The following is a 16,088-nucleotide window of genomic DNA, read 5'->3' as shown; positions in this document are numbered from 1 at the left end:
CTCCCCAGCTGCTCCTCATAAAACTCATGCTCATGATCAGGCACACAAAGAGTTTTCAGGAAAAGAAGATGGTGTTGACTCTTGGAGGATTTGAGAGCAATGTCAAAGAACACTGCTTTTAGCCAGCATTCAGAATAAGAAGCCAGTATCTGTTCTCTGCAATCATGTATGATAGAAGTGCCATAGAAAGGCTTGTCTGCACCAGATGAAAGCAGCCTGGGAAGGCAGCTAGTAAGCCAACAAAATTTCTCTAAATAGCAAGGCTTGCCTACAGAATTATTTATTCTGATACAAAATTAATTCTAGTTCAAACACCTGTAAAACTGGTCCAAATACACTCCTCATTCACAGCAGTACAAAAAGCTACAGTGTATACAGCTCTTTCTAATCAATATAATGGTGTTTAAAAGCAACCACATAAGGACAAGTACAGAGATGATTCTTCTTTTGTTAAGTGCATGTGTGGCTGAAACATTTTGTATTATTTCTGTAAGTGGTGTCATCCTATACTCTGCATTTCATAGGGCAAAATTCCTGTTCAGCACAGAATGCTATGTTGGAGTCATCATTATGAGCAAAGATAGAATTACAGTTGTTTGCGTTGTTCGTGGCTTTAGCCAATGAATATTTAACATTTTTATATCCACACACATTAAAGAAAAAACCAAAGGTAAATCTAATACTTTAAATGCTGTTATGAAAAGCAGGATGCTGATTGCCTCTACATCATCTAACTGAATGCACAAGCTAACCCTGGCTGACAGTGATTCAGCAAGCAAAGTTAAAAATAACACTTTTTTTTAAAAAAAAAAAAAAGGAGACTGTTCTAGATCCTGATAGTTTCAGAAACCCTTATTGTACCAGTTATAACAACTCAAAACCTTTTGGTTTTCTCAAATCCTTATCTTTCACAGTAACCTCCACCAAACAGGCTGAATGCTACACACAGGATGTAGAGCTGCTATTACATAGCAATTTTATTTCAAACCTGGAACCAGTGCCAGAAGGGAATGCCTTCTCTCTTCCATCAGCCAATTCTTTGGCCATTGAGTATCAGCAATAAAGAAAGCACAAGAAAGGGAATACAAAGGATATTTTTGAGAGGTAGTCCAGTCTAGCCTTTCACTACAGTCTCTCCTAAAGATTTGATGTGAGGGTTGACAGTCTCGTTGCATGCACAGTACTCTGTCCCAGGATACATAACTGAGTATCAGACCTAAATGAAATTTGGCTATCTTACCAACACTGTCCTGCTACATACGCAATCTTTTGAACAATATGTACAATGTCTACATTTCAATCTGCCTTACAGTACTTCTGCAGAGGTGCCGCACTGGACAAATTTCAGTTTGAACAGTTAATTCAACCCCATCTCTAGTTTCAGTGAGATATTTCTCCATTTCTGGCCAAAGTTGTTGTGAATGTTCCTCTGTACTGTTGAAACAGATACGATGTCTCCTCATGAATACAATATGGTGTAATTTTACATTTACAATGTTTCAGGACCGATAGGAAAACTGAGTATTTTTATTTGCGTACATGTTAAATATACTACTAATATGGTAAACTTATAACACTGCACCTACAACAGAAGGGATACATTGAAAAAGAAGAGATACATACTGTGGAAAACGTAGCAACAATCCAAAAGGAATATGAAGAGGAAAAAAAAAAAGACAGCCCTGAGCTGGAAATGAAGGGAAAGTTGGAAAGCATATTCTCATGTTCTAGGTGTATGATGCAAAAAGTAGGCAAAAAAGTACAATTTAATCAAAAAATGCAAGTACACATATCTGGATGTCAAACAGTCTTCTTACATAAGGAGGCTGTTTCAGTTAATGGGACAGAGAAATTTACAAGGCTCATGAGAAAGAGAAAGGCTAATCAAGAATAGCCGAGATCTTGCATACCTTTGAAATTTTGTTTCCTAGGGAGCTATTAAACGTTCCTTTCTGTTGCTTTTAAGTTTTGATTGGCATGCTGAAAAAGGATACAGCTGATCTGTGCCTGAGCAGTGGCTGTTCTTCTGGGACTTCCAGTTATCTACAGCTATTGCTCCAACCAGATTGCCAAGACACTGGAAATCCCAGACAAATTATTAAATAACTTTTTGCCCACTTTACAAAATTTCCAGGAAGAAAGAGGCAGTATGCTTTGGGAAATACCTAGGTATATGGTAGCTCTATGGAAACTAATGTATCTGGTATTTCTCAATACCCCACATGTGTTACAATTTTGCTACCACTCCACAAATGACAATGCTGTCCAAGGAGAGGGGCGTTCTCTTGCATTTATAGGCTATGAATATGAGAAACAGGAGCACAGACTAAAGTTTCAAATATATTGCCTCTTGAGTAATTTTTATATTCAAACACAGAAACAGATACTGGAGGTTCACCGGTTAATCTTACATGAAATAGTTACATTCACTTCCCCTACCTTTACTGGAAATGAGGACTTACGCTCCCCACTTTGATAAATCTAAATCCTTAAATCTTAAGAATACTATTAAATCACACAGCCTCTCTTGGTCTACCATGACTTGCTAAATAACTCCATTGGATCAAAGAGTCAGCTGCTTTTCCAGAACATTTTTAACTCTATGCCTGTTACAAGTGATAGAGAAAAAAAATAATAATCATACCTATCTTCACAGAACATGTCTCTGACAATTTCATGGGTGCTTCAAAAGTCACCAGTTCTTTCAGTATTTGTTTAGTGGAAGCCTTTCAGGTGAACCCCATGCTTATCCCAAGAAATTACATATGGGTGCTGATTAAACATTGCAAGCAATGCTCCACTGCACCTAGTGCCTCAGTATTCAATCCATGTCCACACTAGTCTCACAATTAATTTGATTGATTCAAACAAGTATGTGGCTAAAACAACAAGCAGCTCCTAGGGGCTGCAGAACAGAGAGATAGCTGACCAAATGATATAGCTGGGTGGGTGTATGGGTGTGGGGGTGTGCTGTGCAAAAGCTTTACAAATATTATTTATAGAAACAGAGTCAAGTGACAAGCAGTATATTCAAATATTTGAAGACAGAAAGCAGCAGTAGCTGTTGTCATCTTAACCATGAACTAAAAAGATGACCTTTAACAGTGGCAGTTTATTAGCCTTCACAATCACAGGATCACAAACTTGTTTGAATTTGAGCTGGGAAAGACCTTCTAGGTAAGTTAGCTTCCTGACCTGCCAGGGCAGAATAAATTACTGTAGAGTATTTTATAATGCTTTATTCTGGCATTGCTTTAAATTCCCAAGTGACACAGCTCACAGTGTTCCTCACAGGAGAATATTAAACAATCCAATAGATCTGAATTCTCTAGGAAGTTTTTTAAAGGCTAGGTATATCAGGTTAAATTTTAAGCTGAATTTTACATTCTTCAAGCAGTCTGCATCAATCTTTGCCAACACAGGTAATTGCTCACTCCATATATTTTTACACACTAATTTTATCCTCACAATTTTGAATATATTCAAAAGTTTCTTCTGTTAACATGAGTATCTAAGCAAACTCTTATTTAGGATCAAGTCTGGCTTATCTAATTCTCGATCCATTCAAGTGAGACTCAAACAGACCCTGAGAATACCAAATATACAACTGCATTGCAAGATGTCAAAGCACTTTGCAAATTGTTTCTGAGGACCTCAAAGCTGAAAGTCCATTCAAAGGTTACATTAAAATAGCTTTACCTAAAAATAACATGGGACTAGAAACACAAGAATATCTATAGTCCTAAGCTTTACCAAAACCATAGAACTACAAAGGGTTTGAGGTAGCACAGGATATTATCGCTATGGGAAGTAGCTTTGTGTCTACTTAGAACAGAGGGCATGTTCACTCTTGAATGTCCTAAAAATACATCTCAAGACAGTAAGGTACTCAAAAGTACAGTGTCACACTCCACTTTTAAGCAGATTGCTCTTCCTAGAGATGTGAATGTAGCCAATGTCTGTGAGACCATCTTGAGTGGGAATCATCTGAAAAAAATACAGATGCCTAAGTCTGAACTAAAGGCTCAGTAGTCTCTCTGTAGTTTGAGGAAATAAATAAGCATTTTTAGAGTAGGATTCTTCCCACGCAAAATAGCTCAGGTGAATCATGACCTACAAATCCCTACTTCTTTCTACTGACTGCAGACAGACAACATGCTGACTATGTAAGGCAGACCTTTGGCAACTGATACATGAAATCAACTGAGAGGAATCTCTTCCTTCAGACCACACTTCTTAAATTACAGAATACATGAGGTTGATACAGTCAAATAAATGTTAGGAAGTCATTAAAAAAAAAAGAAAAGAAAAAAAAGAAAAAATAAGAAGCCTAAATGCACTAATACATCTGATCAAGTCCTGCTGAAATAATTCCATACAAGTAATTTACCAGCCATTAACATCTCTCCACTCAAAGTAGAGAGTTGTGTCTTACTGCAGGAACATCTCATCTTTTCTGGTTTGTCAGAGCTGAAAATTTTAGTTGCTCCAATAAATGTGCTACTCTAGAGGAGATATGGATCTGCTCCTTTCCCAAAAGAAGTTGTCTGCAACAAGCCCTTCATCAAGAGCTATTCCTTTTCCTCCTTAAAAGTTGAATTTTGACTTGACACACAGTTTTTCAGGAGTCTCACAAAAATTTTTAACATTTTTTTTGTGTGAAAAGCAAATACACCTCAAAGTGTTTTATTAAATTCATTTAGGTTAAAGAAAATGTATAGCTACTCAGATCAATGATAAACCTTGTGAAGGCAAAAAAAAAAAGAGGCCTTTTACTTTTTTAAAAACCTCGGAAACAGCTTTGAGAGTTGTTATGCCTCTTAATATGCAGCAGATTTTTTTGACACAGTCTTTTCTTGGTAGACTTGGTTTGTCTCATTTCTGTAACATAACTGTGAAGATCTTTTTGCATCATACAAGTTACCTGCCCTGAAAAATAGCAGTAACTACTGTGACAATCCTATGACTTCTACCTGTGCAGATACCGCTCCTTTTATCTCAATAATATGGATACCTGACCTACCTACAAGTTCTGTCCTCACCTATATCCTGTGCCTGTATTTAGAAGTTCTAGGATTCTTGGTCACACAGTGAGATTAAAGAAATTTCCATCAAAGGCTCTGTTTGCAAGATGTTTTATAACACCACTTGTAATCTCTTTTGCTATTTACTGCATAAATTACATTAACATTACTGTAGCACTTTTATTTCATTCCTCATTTCTATGTGCTATTTAACATCATGCAAACATATAGTACCACAGCTTTTCAACAGATCCTGAAAGCAAAACTGTAACAGTAAATTGCTGCCTACTGTTAATCCACCTTCATCCAAGTTAATTATAGGCTCTATCTAGTATTACTTTCCCTACTTGTTGTTTCTGAAAGGGATATGGCCAAACTCAAAACATTTTTTACACTGTTCTTAAAAGCCAGAATAACTGTAAAAATAACACTGTTTCTTGTCTCACTAGTGCAACTATTTTCATTTACATCAGAGATTATTTTAGGGTGAAATTCACCCTGTGAAAAGTAGCAGCAGAAGACCTCCATATGACTGATGATAAGTTTAGCTTCCCCATAAAGTCCAGACAACACAAGTCTGATTAAGACCTGGACATCACTTTGCATTTCAAGAAATACATTTAGTTTCAGACTACCTGATGGTTTTGGTAATGTTCAGCATCCTAGGAATTATGTTTTAATCCTCCCTTAAAAGTATCAAGCAGCCTATCTTCACATTGCCATTATACAAGTTTCAAAATATTTAGAAACATAAGCACTAACATGTACAGAGCAACAAATATTACCCTTAAAAGCCTTTCCTCAAGGAATCCAATAACTCAGAGAAAGATACTACTAAATCTTCCTTCCCTGTTGGTACCTTAATGGCTGCATGTACAACATTGACCTACAACTCACCCAGCTTGAAAGCTTACTAGAGGGTATGTTCCTCTTTTTCTTTAAAAAAAACCAACCAAACAAAAAAACCCAAAACATATTCCAGCCCTTCAAAAAGTGCCAAAAAGTTAACTAAGTATGTTTGAAACATGCGGTAATTAACATAAAAATAAATGTTAATTAACAATGTAAACAATTCTTATTTTCTCTGTTGAGACAGCTGTCATATAATTTGCCCTCCCAATTATTAAAACGTGACTCATGTCACAAACACTGCTAAATTAGACCACAAACGTGCACTGCTGTATTTACATCTAAATATTGTCTGTCTCTCAGACACAACTGGTAATCACCACACAGAACATGTATCATTCAAAAGATAAACAAATGTGAAGGTCAGAGATCATCTGCATTGACAAAATAAGCACAATTACTTCACATGATCAAACGCACACGGACTGAGTCTATCAAGGACAGAACAGTGTTTAGTTGGCTAATATCTGCATCTCATCTGTAGAACGATCTGAATTTACCATTAATCACAAAGCATGTGTGAAATAACTCTGAAAGAGATTTAGCAGCTGGGCTGAGTATGTATTTCAAGAAAAATCTGGTTTATGAAATTATAAACTCAAATTTAATTAATTTGTTCAGCAGATGCTCACATTGGCAAAAAGAAGATTGAAACAGTTCTGTAAAAGGTACTATATACTCTACCACAGAAACCATATCTGCCTGAAGAATTCTGCAATTAATTGCATAATATAATTATCTACAAATATTAAAAAGTTCTACCCTACCTAAAAAGATGTCCCAGTCCTGTTATTTTCAACAGCCAGTAACATTTCAGAGTAAGAGGGTAATTTTGAACATATTCCTGCATCTAAAAATATAACCAATATACACAGAATACTATTATGCACAAAAATACTCCACACTTCTTTACAAACTCACGCATTCAATGACGGCTATTAAATAGCATGCACACAGGTCTTAGACAAATACAGTATCTCAGTACTTATAGTTATGAAAAAGCAGTTGAAGTAAATAAAACAAACACTTTTAATTGTTTAGGTGAAGCCTAAACAGTCTCAACCAAAATAAAGATTGTTACCGTTATTACCTTATAATACTAATAACCACCTTGAAATACTGGCACAGTATTGTTGTGTTTTTAAGAACAGAGCAAATTTATACAAAGCAGCATGATATGAACGTCCCATTTTATAAAGGCTAATACATACCAGATAATGCAGTAAGAATTCATAATATTTCATCTTGTCATTGTGAGATTCTGCATGAAAATACTGCATTATTACTACTTACATATTTCTACATTCTTGCTGTTTGCAGATTAAAAAAGAAAAACTTAAAAAAAATCACAGAAGTAGAGGTTAGAATAGAAGAAAAGGCTCAGAAAACAATGTCTCTACCCAAGCAATGGATCACACTGCACAAATAGAAATTTAATGGTTCTTCAGGAAGCATAATGAACAACCTTATCTCGGGAGACCTCTGTTCTCTACACACATCAAGAGTGGTGACAGCTCATCCTTCCCAGAAACCAATACCAGGAGGAAAGCACACTGCCTGAGAGCGTTAAACCTACGGCATGTTAGATGTCTGCTGTCATCAGAGACAAGTATTACCACGCAGCCTACCAAGCTAGCTCAGATGCTGCAATTCACACAAAGAGACCTTTCTCATATTTCTCAGCAACACGAACTGAGAACATCTCTGTTTAATTTGAGTGTGTTTGCCTTTAGTAGCCTGGCAGCCCACTGCCTAATTCTCCATACCACTGTATCACAGAGCCAAGTCTGGTCTTTTCTTGGCAGGTGGTGGGGAGTTGCACAGGCAGTCGCCTGGAGCGGGAGGGAATACACGGCTTTATCCTGCCAGATTAGGAGTGGCATTGATTGGCTGCAAGACTATTTTGCACAGACATCCTCTGGTAGAAGGTGGATCTCTAATATTGAGCCCCTGAGTACAGAAATACAAGGGAAAGCTGTGAAATACTTTGGGTAGTAGAAGCATTTGAATAAGCTTTCTCCAAAACAAGAGCAGAAAGAAAACCAGCCTAACTCAGCAACTATGCATTTGTGCACACAACATTCCTAGATAATAGGAAGCAGAACACAGACTTTTGCACGAGAATCATCATGAAAATTCATGACCTGGTCAGTAAACATAACTGAAGCAAGCAAAAGGCTATGTGCTCCATAAGAGCTTCATAAAGGGATGGGTAAGCAAGTTTTGTAAGCTATAAAACATACTCTACTATATTACTCCAGTATAAACAAATATTCACAAAAAAACCCTGCCCCAACTGCCTCAGCTAGATGTATCTATGAATAACTTCTCAATACATTCAAATTGTAGTCTAGTATTTACAGTCTGAAGAAACTGATTCTTATTGCTATAAGATATGCATTAATTCACTCAAGATTTAACTATACTACATAAGATGCTATTAGCACTCCATTGCAGTGCTGGACACAAGCTAAACATCAATACTTTCACTTGAACAGCTACCTTCTGTTTTTACATTATTTCAACTAACAAACAAAGCAAACATCACTAAGAGCAGTATCGGGCTCTCTCATGATGAGCCATAAAAGCAACTGTCATTCAAAAAAAAAAGTCATGTTTAAAGCAATTTAAAAAAAAAATAATCTGGTTAAATTGCTAGGGTCTCTGATTTATGAATGCACTTGTTTACCCTGAACATGCTTATTCATTTGTAAGAACAAAGAAGAAAGTGTCGTGACTCCTCTCCCCCAGCCCTTTGTCTTTTTACCCCTTCATGAAACTAGCTGAAACAAATAAACACAGCCCATTTTCATGAACGCCTCTTAAAAATAGCAGTAGTAACAAAGAGTTTATCTGTGGAGTTTACCACAGATATTAGCAGCATAACAAAGACAAAATGTAGAAACCCATATTACAATTTATGACCTGAAATTCTTTTCATTAAGTACCTACAGTGACATTTCTCTGCATAATATTTTCAAGAACAAAACATAATCAAAACAATGCCAGTGTTTTATAAGGAAATCACTTTCTGTCCCAGCTTCTATAATCAGGCTATGAAGTATCTTCACAGCCATTTGCACTTACAAGAACACAATTTTCTATCTCCACATGAAATGGTGAAAGAACTAATGGCAGTGACCATGAGATTCACATTTCATCAACCCGAGTTGTGAGCTTTCTTTCCTTTACATAAAAATTGAGCCAGATAAACCATTTAATACCATGTTCTTCATTAGAACAGAATGAAAAATGAAATTGAGAAAGATAGTCTCCATCCTGTTCACACAGCAAGCAACCATCCACAGTAAATAATACTACCATCACCAAAGCAGGTATTAACTGGAAGTTTTAGCAGAGCCAAGAGCAAACTGGAAGCGAGCCATCTAGGATGGGACAGAAGCACAGACAGGCTAATGTGCAGTACGCTGCCCACAGTGCATATGTTCTGTGGGCAAGGGATCAGGCAGCGCTGTCAATCTGGCACCTCCAGCAACCCTAAATTCTCTTGCACAAGTATTTAAAAATGGCTCACTTTTAACGATAAATAATTTTTCTCATATATTCTATTTATATCATGCCTTTCACCAGGCAATTTTCAAGTGGTTAATATTAATTAGCTCTCAAAAGGCTCCTATGCAACATTCAAGAATAGAGACAATCATTTCACCCACACTTCTATCCTCTGTAGCACAACGTGACAGCTTCCTAAAAAGCAACATACAATAATGGAGAACCTAAAGCTGCTGAGGGTAAGTTTTCTTAATCTTGGATTTTCAAAGCCCCATTCAAGGCCCCAGCTGGGCTCCTGCGGGCTCCTTTGAAGATTCTAGCTCTTCTAATGAACCCAAGGCTCTTCTTTCAAAGAGAAAACAAAAATCTCAGTTTTACTAAGCCCTATTAAGTGCATAACCTTGCCCCATCCTTGGGTTTTCTTGGCTGTTTCATGGGGTTTTTTGAAGGTTGTATACAGTACTTACATTTTCTTTGTTCCCCGTGAATATTTGGCACTCTCCTACTTTCTAGAAGGGTAACCTATTCTTATATCTCAGACTTAGTAGTACGTTTTCTATTTTCATTCATGTAAAATTCAAGATATAAATTTGAGATTGGATTCAAAGGATGGATTAAGAATAATGTATGAAAAAACTGTAAGACTGTATTTCAAATGCCTGAAAAATGCAAAGCCAAACAATAGCTGGCACTTAGACTGTAAATAGTATTGCACAGTTGGTTTGTATTTAAAAGGCTTAACATACCAACAATGATAATTAATTTATAGTTATTTGATATTAAAACCTTTCTTGTTCATCTGTGATATTATGGTACACTAAGTCTACTTCTTTAAGTGATAAACACTGCAGACTTCAGCGTAAGTGCCAAGGAGTACATTGGAGGAGCAACAGAAATGGATTTCAGACTCTTCAGAGCAGCAAAAAAACATTTGAAAACATCTAGTATTGGTGTGGAGACTGTATAGATGAGTTATCACTAATGAAAGGAGTAGCTGATGCTAATAACCAAAAGTTAAATTGGTAAAATAACCAATTAAAATGTCATCTTTAATTAAAATGCCAATTAGAGCAAAGGGTTATTAAGATACACGTCAGTCGCTAAAAATTATGCATCCTAATTCTTTTACATGATGTCTTTTCTTCCAGTATCTCCCAACAGTAAGAGTTTTTACCCAAAATAAAACCAGGCTCTCAGTGCCTCACTTTAAAACACTTGGCATCAAAACTAATCCAAACAGCAGAAATTAATAGTGCTACAACACAAAAAGAAATTAACCAGATTTTAGGCGGAGAGATACTGAACACATGCAAGAAATGAAAGAGTAAATATGCTAGCCTGAGGGTAGCTTGGTATGGCAGCTGATATGAAATGCAGATCATCCTTCCCAGCCCCCCCGGCCTTTGGAAGGAAGTCTTCCTCAGATTTCGAAGCTTGTGTAATGAGGAACCAATAAAACATTATAATTTGCTAATGCCTATTACCAGTGATTCACAGGACTTCCTCTCCTTTCAATTAACCCACATCACATAGATCGCCATGCTTTACCCACGAGGATGGGAATTACACCACAATTGACATAGGATAACAACACTCACATAGAAACAGAGCAATAATACCTCCAACAACCCCTGTAATTGGAGCCAAGATATGGTAATGGCAGTTCTATTAGCAGTAGGTCAGTGGGAAAATATGTGGATTTCACGCTTAAAAGGGAGCATTTTCTGGCCTGACCAAAAGCTCATAATTCTGTGATATTTTTTTCCCCCTGTTGGTCTTAATGTGCCCTCCATCAAGACCGTGTTGTTATCTTTGCATCTGAGTATTGCTACATTCAATCACATCAAGAAACAATAAATCCATGCATATAAAGTAGTCCACCAATCTGGTATCATGCTGCCTTCCTCCTCTTTCTTCAAACCCAAAATTTAACAGAAAGAAACATAACCCTGAGAAACTTCAATTACAAGTCTGAAAACAAGGTATCCAAATCTAAAAAGCGCCTAAATGAACAAATATGCACAGATACATCATTAGTTTGTTTCAGCAGGTCCACTGCTTTGGTTTCATCTCAGCCCAGCCCTCCCTTACTTTGTCACCAAACTCGCTTATGCTACTTTCTTTAACCATCTCATTGGACATATGCAATTTATTTCCTGAATACATGAGCCAACTAATCTGTTCATGGCCTAACTAGCCTTACCTTCTATGTTTTTACCTTCCAGGGTGAGTGTTCTACTGGTAAGATTAAGACTACTAAAAATGAGGTAAAATTACTAAAATGAAGGAATAAATGACTAACTGTCTCTATAGTTTTCCCAGGAACCATGAAAAAAAAATTAACCCGGGGGCATTAATTCATCACCCTTGTTTCCAGCTTCTTTCTCTTCTATAAATGCATTTCATCACTATGTTACATTTCTAATACATAATATTAGAAATTTCATAAATCTCACACTCCTCTGTGTGAGTGTTGGGTATGTTTAACTAAAAAAATTTTGAAATGCTTGTATTTTGTTATACCTCTACTTAATGAGAACACAACTGTGTTCCAGACTGCTGTGAACTACCAAGAAAGACTTTAGCATTCTCTGCATCAAAATCTACAGATCCCTCACTGGCAACGTTGTAAGCCATTTACTATGCCTTCTTCCATATTGTCTGTTGGCATTCAGTCTGTTCTTTGATGATGGAAGATGCAAACTGAAGAGGCAGACCTATGAGGTTTATGTTGCACTTAGTTCTGCCTGCTGAAATTCAGCCACTGGGACAAAAATCTCGGAGATGCACTCCTGCACTTCAGCCAGGCCATCAAACAGGTTTTATCACATAATATTTGCAGGAAAATAAATAATTAAAGGGAAATTAGAAAGCTGACAAATTTTATTAAAGCCTCAGAAGACTGTTTTCTGAAAGGCTTGTAAATTGGCTGCTAATGGATAGGTCACTGATAGCTTTTTAATAGTTGGGACAACGGCTGAAAAGAACTCCATTGTTTTATCTTTACAATTGACTTTCTTTAGCAGATGTTTTCTGAGCATCATAATAACTGGCTTAATTTGTCTTTATAGTCACTCCCTAATACCATTGTACTTAACAACCTGTGTTTCAGGGAGTTACAAGAGAAGTTCAAAAATTGGCTCAAAACATACCAACCATGTTGGCTGGTTCTAATACTGAAAATGGCCCTTTCAAAATCTGTGGTCACTACAACAGATGCTCAAAATTCAGGCATCCTTAACTTAAGGACTAAACCTTTCAACCTAGTCCAGCACAAGGAGAGGAAAAGGAGTAAAAGTCACATTTACACTCACTGCATTGGCTACAACAGATCCTTACTGAAAATTAAAGTGCTCCAGAGGCTGCTTTAATTTACACTTAATTCCATGCAATTCAAAGACGCCTGCTTATCAGCTGAGGAACTAGAAAGTATTGACATAGTCTAGCCAGAGGTCCCACTCTGAAAATTTCTCTCCAAATCATTACCTGGCTGGAGATGAGATAGAGCTACAAAAAAAAAATCCTCAGGGAACTCCCATCTCTTGGGAGCAGAGAGGAACTGGGTTTGCAACTAACTGTATGCTATTATACATAATGCTCTACATCAGAAATATTTATTACAAGGCTGAAGTCTCTTGCTACTATGTTTCTTTAGATGATAAATTGCAATGACTAACAATGATGATGAAACTAAACATTGGTGACTGGGAATATATGAGTAATTTTTAATTACTGTAATAGGAAGAATGAAACCTAAAGCATGCTAACTTCTGGCTACAAAAATAAGTAGCATTACTGTAAATATACTTGCACTAGACTATTTTTGGAGTACTCTATTGCAAATAGACAGGACAAGAGCTGTTTAAAATCAGAAAGATTTCAGCATCTAATAGAATGTTAAAGGAAGTGCATCAAAGCAGGCTGCAAAGGCTAAATAAAACTTCAGTACATCAGACACTTGCCAAGAGAAGAAAGCAAACCGGCTATACCAGCAAAAATAAAAGATCAAGAAGAGCCATCTAGTAATACAGCATACAAAAAACCCCCCCACCCAAAACAAAGAGGAAAAAATAGTTACTGTAAAACATGTCAAACCAAAAGCTTCAGCTCTTTACTATGGGGCATCCCTTCTTTTACTGCCTTTAGAAATAACTTTTTAACATAGCTACCCTTGGTTTCCACTAAATTGACTCATTCATCATTTGCTGACTTACAAAGTTCTTACTAGCAGAAGACCACTAAATCCAAGTTAGGACGGAAGCAAGAATTACCAGAACAAGGTTTAAAACACTTAATTAGTACATCTATGACCAGCAGACTTGTGTTGTTGCTTAAAGCATAGCAACATATAGGTTATGTTGAAGAAGACTGTTAATTAATATCATCCTTCCTCTCCAGATTACAGGAAGTAACTGCAAAAGAGTTAACATCTAAAGGAGGCCAAAAAACACAAAACACTGAAGGGAAAATAAGATAATACAGCTTCTGACACCGAAGTAATGGGTGAAGCAAAACATATGAAATGAAGAGCATTACAGATACTGAAAGACAGCCATTTTTTACTAGTGTCTTTATTACAAATTTAGGATCCCATACTACATATAAAATAGTGTGTGTGGGTATTAAAATATACTTTGTTTAATTCTCAGTTTCAGATGTGGCTTCTTCAGAAAAGGTGAGAAAAAATGCTATTATGATGATTTGGCATGTCATGTCTGTTGCTGCACGGAAAACTAATTAACCCTGACTTCATGACTTGCAGTTTGTCCTTAGGAAACAAGTTTTTCCCATTCTTTCCTCTGCTCCATACTTCTGCATCATTTCACCACTAGAGCCCAAATTCACCACTACAGAACAGAGTACTTCGACAGCTATTCTTTTTGACTCAGTAACTCTGGTGCCATCCATCTCTCCTGTAAGCTATTTTATTTTGACCATGAAGGTATGCTTGTTGAGTATTCATAAAAATGTATTTTTAAAGGTCTAAACATATGTAAAGACTTGTCACTTTATTTGGCTCTGTCAATGCACACACCTGCGGTTAAGACAGCATATTAAAGAAGAGTTCAGAAAAAAAATGCCGAAATCCTCACCCATCAGTTTTTAGTTTGAGTTACTGCTTGAACTGCTTGATACCAGCCTCTTACCAGATCATACTGCGTACTATGTTAGCACAGGTTAAAGCACACAAGCTGCTTTTCACATCACCACACCGCTACTGCCACTACTTAACTACATGCATTTGGTTTGTATGCCCAAGCACACAGTGTTACGGTCACAGTACATCTGGAGTTAAACCACTGGTGTCCTGTCTGGCAATCAAAGTCTCCCCATATTTCAGGAAACAGAAACCCACCACACATCTGGTAGAGCTTCTCCATGGTCCTCATTCATGTACTGAAAACAGAGGACTAGAGCCCATCTCAGCAGAAAGATTCCAAAACCAAGATCAGTGTTTCTTCCAACACGCCATGTATTTTCCCATCACAATATTTTTTCCTTGATACAGCCAACAGCCTTCTTTAGGGAGCTACGTAAAATTACTTCATTTTCAGTTGATGACAAGCCTTATCAGAAAGTCCCTCAAAGCTCAGCCTAACCTCTGCTACACAAGAGCATACACATGCACCCTCTACCTCCAAGGTTCTGTGTGAGGCAACTTACTCACACTGTCCACTGTTTCCACACCCTTCCCACAGCTTCTGTCCTCCAAAAGCCCATGCTGCCAACCTGGACTACGGCATATTTATGCTTTTCCTCCTTGAAGACATCTAATGTTATGAAATACTCTTCTCCAAGTGTTTAATATTAGACATTACAAATGTCATTCTCCCAGAAAGCCTGCTGAAGATAAACATCCTGAAGACTCCAATATCTAGATGAATTTGACAAAACCATCATGGAAAACTTAATTTGGTTAAGATTGTTAAAGTCACAAGAGAAAGGAAAAACAGCCGTTTTAGCTGTAAGTGACTGCAGTATTTATACAGTTGAAAAATTAAACAGCACAATGCACAGCACAGGGCCCAAAGGACTGGTATTGTTTAGTCTTGACTAAATCACACATGAACTGTATTGTCTCTCCAAGCACAGTTACATGCAAAGCTGAATCAATGTGTTTTAATTCCTGTAAGAGTAAAAAACCAAAACAAACAGAAAAACAGAAAATCAAACCCTGCAACATGACCACAGGCAGCAAAGGTAGCAGCACAACAGTCTACCTGATACAACTTCGCATGTCCAAGACTGTCTCCGCTTTCCTCTTCCCACAAGGGTATCCAAGGATGACTCTCTTCTACCTGCACCAGTCCCAAGACTACACTTCATGGGTCCTCTTCTCATGATGTACAAAATCTCTACTGTCACAGCACTAGCTAAACTAGCCAACTGCAGCAAGGCTTTTACCACCCCATACCAAGTTAACTTCAGTAAGTAGAGTTCCCCCACCTTGCCCTGGCACAGCCACCAATCCCCCACAAGGCTTCAACATCTACTGTCCATGCTGTTTCTTCATCCCCTTCAAGCCAGTCCACCCTGCTTCTTGCCTCTGCTGCATCCAGATTCTATTTGTGTCCAGACTCCTCTTCCAGTCCCCCTTCTTCTCCTGCAGACTCACCTTGCCTCTCCTGCATCCAGGGCACT

The sequence above is a fragment of the Falco cherrug genome, chromosome 5 (genome assembly GCF_023634085.1).
Source record: "Falco cherrug isolate bFalChe1 chromosome 5, bFalChe1.pri, whole genome shotgun sequence".
In the NCBI taxonomy this organism is placed as follows: Eukaryota; Metazoa; Chordata; class Aves; order Falconiformes; family Falconidae; genus Falco; species Falco cherrug.
Note: the sequence above shows the minus strand (reverse complement) of the source record.